This window comes from Myotis davidii, unplaced genomic scaffold, assembly GCF_000327345.1.
Source record: "Myotis davidii unplaced genomic scaffold, ASM32734v1 scaffold647, whole genome shotgun sequence".
Lineage (NCBI taxonomy): Eukaryota > Metazoa > Chordata > Mammalia > Chiroptera > Vespertilionidae > Myotis > Myotis davidii.
This window is the reverse complement of record NW_006298634.1, coordinates 171,434-177,885: the sequence shown is the minus strand read 5'-3', so window position 1 is coordinate 177,885 and position 6,452 is coordinate 171,434.

The following is a 6,452-nucleotide window of genomic DNA, read 5'->3' as shown; positions in this document are numbered from 1 at the left end:
CAGCAGGAGGGAAAATCAGAGATTCCAAGTGTGAGAAGAATACCATGCACTGTTGCTGACTGAAATGTAAGGTCCCATGAGCAGAGCCTAGGGGGACGGCTCTGGAGCTAAGGACAGCCCCTCGTTGACAGCCAACAAGGAACAGGGACCTCAGTCCTACAAAAATCAGGCATGGGATTTTGCAAAAAAAAACGAGAAAACAACCAAGCCAACCCAACTTCTGACCTACAGAACTGTGGGATAATAAATTTGTACTGTTTTAAGCTGCTTAATTTGTGACAATTTGTGGTCATTTGTTATGTAGCAATAGGAAACTAATTAGATCATGACACCGGATTGAAATGAGAGGAGAGTGTAACAGGAGACTATGACAAGAAGTGAGGAGGATGGATTGGAAGAAGGTAAATGAGGTGGCAACTACTGTGTGGCCTGCAGAACATTGTATGACCATTGGAGTGGGCCAAAAACAGTTGAAAAATCAAAAGATGAGTCAAGAAGATTTGCTCATCAATGGCCTGTTGGATGTTGGCAAAGAGAGGAAGGAGTTTGTTGACTCCAAAATCATCGGCCCGAGCCAAGGGTAGAAGAATTGTACTGAGATGAGATAACAAACAATTAAGGAGTAAATGTAGTTCAGGTTGAGAGGCAGGGGCAAACAAGGGTTCATCTTGGGACATGTTACGAATGAAATGCCTATTAGATATCTAAGTGAAGTTGTGCATTAAGCTGTTGGATGCACAAGCCTGGGGTTCGGAGAATTATCTGGAGCTGGAACTATTAATTAGGAAGTCCGCTCACATCAAGTGTTCAAGGCCAGAAGATGATTAGTTCAAACACTGAGGAAATGAGTGTGAAGAGAAAAGACCAGTGCTTTGTGGCTTACTCCTTTTTGAAAGTCTCTCCTAGATTGTTTGCTTTTTTTATGATTTGTAAATACAAATATATGAAGGATCCCATTAACCAAATAGTTTTAAAATATTTAGTTATGAACTTAATGAGTTACCTGTCTTAAAAATAATAAAATTGAATGCAATCCATGCTATCACCAAAAATCCAAAATAAAGAGTTATCAATAATGTAAGGTCTTCCAAATTAAACACAGATCATATAGTTGAAAAAGCCCATTGAAATTTGCATAAGTTATGCACCCTTATCAAAAGACTAATGAATTCTATTCTTCCAATAGTAGTTGTTCTGATATATTTTAACATCCTAGATATATATATAGATAGATAGATATAGATACAGATATAGATATAGATATAGATATACATATATATATATGAACATCTGGTGGAGTATTATTCTTCTAATTCACTTTGGTTCCTTGACACTATAAAAATTCAGTATTTATATGTCTGCAATGTAAAACAAAGGCAAAACAAAACAGAAAAATACGAACACAAGAACTTTGTTCTACTCTGTTTCCTTCCACACATACTGCCCCATTGTGTTTCATTTGTTGCTACTGATATGAGCCATAGCTAGTTTATTATTCTTACTAACTTTCCGTCTGAAAAGAAAGAAGTACTTGTGACTGTTCTAGGCTAGTAAAAAATAAAAAATAAAACACTAAGAAAAAAAAACTACCTCTGTGTCATAAATCTCTCTCTATATACGCTTTTTGTATCACACAAAAAAGTAAGAGTTGTTGAAACCTTCCTACAAGATAGAGAAAAAGTTGACTTGCTGCAATCATCTGCTTAAAGTGAGTACTCCTATAAATACAATGACAAACTATTTTTGCCAACCACATCACAAATAATTATTAATGTGGTGACTTTAGCTCCATGTTTTGAGTTTCTCTTGGGCCAGGTGTGGGGTGGGAACATGCTCTTTATGGTAACACTTCATTGGATCATCTGCTGACAAAGCAGATTTTTAAAACCTTATCCATAATCACCCTAATTAGGCCATCCAGTGTCGGGACTTGCTGTGTGAATTTCAGTAATTCTAGCCATCTCTGTGGTACAACTGACATTGCCCACATAAAAAGGAGTGACTCTGCCTTGGAAGCAATTTCCTTATGTCCTCTCCCCCTCTACCTGATTGTATTGAAAAAGTACTAAGGAAGGTTTGCAATGCTGCGCTCACAACTTTAGGAAACTTCCTTTCAGCTGACAGAAAGTTTTTTATAGAACTACTAGAGGCCTGGTGCACAAAATTTGTGCACAGGTACAGTCCCTAGGCCTGCCCGGTGATCAGGGCCAATCTGTAGGGCAACTGGTGGGGCGATTTGGGGATCCCCGCTGGCACCCGCCTTGGCCAGCCCGAGGCCTGCAGGCTGGGGGCAGCTCCTTTGTTGAGTGTCTGCCTCCTGGTGGTCAGTGTGCATCATAGCAATTGATTGTTCCACCGTTCATTCGCAGTTTGATCGATTTTCATATTAGGCTTTTATTATGTACGAAAACACTATTGCCTTTATATCTTCCTGTGGCACTTAATTTATAATACAATTTACAATATGCAGGTCATTCACATCTCTACCTTCCAAAGATTGTGAGCAATATTTGATCATTGTTTGATCCTAATAGATGCACTGTTCCCAATGCTGTAGCACAAATATTTGACATGGTTATGCAGAAGAGGACTCCTGAAAACTGACATACAATCCTATATTCCCATCCCCAACCTTCCCACCACTATACACCTGAAGAAAAGTAAAAACAAGGGGACTTGTTTTCTTAATGAAAGCATGCTTTATGTTGTTCACTAGGGGATTTATATATTTAAACCTACTTATTTTGTGCCTCTGAGGAAATACTATTGCATGAAGGTTGATGGTTAAATTTTATGTGTCAGCTTGGGCTAGAGCAGTGATGGCGAACCTTTGGAGCTCGGCGTGTCAGAATTTTGAAAAACCCTAACTTAACTCTGGTGCCGTGTCACATGTAGAAATTTTCTGATATTTGCAACCATAGTAAAACAAAGGTTTATATTTTTGATATTTATTTTATATATTTAAATGCCATTTAACAGAAAAATCAACCAAAAAAATGAGTTCGCGTGTCACCTCTGACACACGTGTCATAGGTTCGCCATCACTGGGCTAGAGCATGGTGCCCAGTTGTTTGGTCAAACACTAGACTAGAGGTTGCAGTAATGGGTATTCTGTAGATGTGATTGACATTTATAATCAACTAGAGGCCCGGTGCACAAAATTTGTGCACCCTCTCCAATCTGGGACCCCTCTCACAATCTGGGACCGCCGGCTCCCAACCATTTGCCTGCCTGCCTGCCTGATTGCCCCTAACCACTTCGGCCTGCCAGCCTGATCACCCCCTAACCACTCCCCTGCCAGCCTGATCAACGCCTAACTGCTCCCCTGCTGGCCCGATCGCCCCCAACTGCCCTCCCCTGCAGGCCTGGTCCCCAAAACTGCCCTCCCCTGCCGGCCATCTTGTGACCATGGGGGCGGCCATCTTGTGCCTCCTAAATGCTTGCTTGCCTGCCTGCCTAATTGCCCTCTCAACGATTTCCTGCTGGAGTGTTTGTCGCCTCGCTGCTCCCCTGCTGGCCTGATCGCCCCCAACTGCCCTCCCCTGCCAACCTGGTCACCCTTAACTGCCCTGCCCTGCAAGCCTGATTCCCCCTAACTTCCCTCCCTCCCCTGCAGGCCCGGTCACCCCCAACTGCCCTCCCCTGCTGGCCTGGTCACTCACAACTGCCCTCCCCTGCTGGCCATCTTGTAGCGGCCATCTTGTGACAACATGGGCATGGCCATCTTGTGTGAGGGCGTGATGGTCAATTTGATTATTACCTCTTTATTATATAGGATTATGTCTGTTTCTCCCAATATAATTCAAGCTCCTGGAAGTCAGGGACTTTTTAATTCACTGCTGTATCTTAATGAGTAAAGTAGTGTCTAGCAATGCGGAGGCTTAATAAATATTTGTTGAATGAATTAATGACTATCTGGATCTTTGCCCTCCCCTGCAGGCCTGGTCCCCAAAACTGCCCTCCCCTGCCGGCCATCTTGTGACCATGGGGGCGGCCATCTTGTGCAAGGATGTGAAGGTCAATTTGCATATTACCTCTTTATTATATAGGATTATATAGGATAGGCTTTATATAAAGGAGATGACCCTCAATAATGAGGATAGGCCTCAATCTCTTGAAGGCCTTAAAAGCAAAAACTGAGGTTTTTCTGGAGTAGAATGAATACTACTTTATTAAGATAGTAAGTGAAATCCTGCCTATGGATTTTGGACTCAAGACTGCAACTTCAACTCTTGCCTGGGTTTTCTGCCTGCCAGCCTGCCCTACAGATTTCAGACTTGCCGGGTCCCATAATTTCATGAGCCAATTCCTTAAAAGAAATCTCTCTCTCCATATATGCATCCTATTTGTTCTGTTTCTCTGGAGATCCCTAACAGTAACTAGTATATTTCAAAACAGTTCTTTTTGTTATAATATTTGTGAAAGTTTTGCTAATTGAATACAATTCTATTCCCAATTTTGTTCCATGGAATAAGGGTAGGAATTAGGACACTACTTGCCAATAGAATTCAGTTTCTCCGCTGGTTTGGAGCATAAGAGAGTGTTGTCAAAGGAATTCTACAACAATGGTACCTCTCCTAACCAGCAGGGACATTTTATACCAGTTTTTAATATGAAGCTCTACTTGAGTGTTCGGCCCATCTATACATTTTCCCAACCTAGATCGCACAAATGACCAAATCCTAACCAACTACCAACAAAATATCTGAGAAGTTGGCTCAACACATTTTCAGAAAGAGATGGGACATGTTTGGGGCACACTTGGGGCAGGACGGAGTTTCATCGGTTAATACAACTCAAAATGGGAAGTTAGTGTGTCCAGTTTCCATTGCCTCATTCATCAAGAGAGTTTGTGTTTTGACTTTTGGAAGTCATTTCATTGCATGATGTAATGGAGAAAATAATGGAGATTACAAATTTTCTTTATGCTTGTTTTTTTTTTTTTAACCACTGCCAGTTTATGGGTATTTAAGAAATTGAAACAAAGAAAATAGATTCAATTTATTTTCACTTAGACAATTGGTTAAGTCTTGGAAAATTTTGAAGAAATATATTGAAATGTTTTTAGAATGAAAAGGTTTCAGATCCCCAAAGGCTGCACACTTTTCCCTGATGTTACATAACAGCACTCTGTCCAGATTCCAACTTGACATGTGGATTAAGAAGATGGTACCTGAGATTATTGTTTTTAATACTGAACATCTCTAAACTTAAAGGAATAACAGATGTTAAAGAGTTACAGAAAGCTATTCTTAGTTTTGAAGATTGTGTGTGGATCGTGTTTGCTGTGACTTTGGGATACACCACAAGATGTGTGTGATTGTAAAGCCCCTGCCCTATTTAAGGTGGCTCATTTTCGAAAGAAACCACTTATGCTAAAAGCCAACTAGACCTATTAACACAGGGATCTTAGTGAACATTTAGAAGGAATCAGCTGTGAAAGGAAAAGTACATATTTTTATGTAATTGTTTGTATCAAATCTGCTTCTCTCTTCCAGCTTCCTACAGAGGAGGGTCCGGCCTTGATAGAAAAATTCTTTAGGGCTTTTGTGATTCTGACTCAGAAGGAAAGAGAGCTGGGGAAAAGATCTGAAGCACAGAAGCCAGGGCTAGAGAACTGGCCACATTTGGAAAGCACACAAGCAGTGACCTTGTGCGAGAACAGCGGAGGAGGAAAAAGAGAAGTGTTTAAGATGTGTTGTTATTTATCTGCTTCACAGCGTTCAGGGTATGAGAACTTTAAAAAGTTATTTCATAATTAGATTTCAGGTGCTTGCCTGTGGTTTTTTTTGGATATGGTATTGCTCTAAGTCTGGACCACAGATTTCTAAACTTTACACAAAATAGCAATCTTGAGCTATAGGAGTTTCAGAACAAATTTTGAGTAATATTTGTGGCTTCCTGGGTATTTTATGACATTAGAGCGATAAAAGGCTTCATCAGTAAAATAACCCCAATCAGATGGTTATGAGTTTAGAATGAAAACGCCCTCACATCTCCTAGTATATTCCAGGGCATAAATAGCAGTACTCTCTTTAAATTGCCCAGACCAGTACCCCTAGGTATTAGAGTATACTTTTTTAAAAAAATAAAGTTTATTCGGTCTTGGGATTGCCTATCTACGTTTGCTTAAAAAAATACTGTTTTGAATTGTGAATAGGCTATAATCACTAATATTAGCAATAAAAAATCAAATATTCATAAAAAACTGGGTTGAAAACATGCTTTGAGGCCGCCTGGGTCCTGGGGAATCTGGTCAACGTATAACTTGAACAATCAGTTCTTGAGTAATGTACACGTTTCAGTCTGAAAGAGTGAAAACTGGCTTTCTTTCGATAATAATTTTTAGAAAGTAGAAATACCCTTGTATTTGGAGGGGTCCTGTATTGCAGTTCTTTAACAAAACGAATACCATGCTGCCAATTCCACAATCAAGGTTGACAAGATGTGCC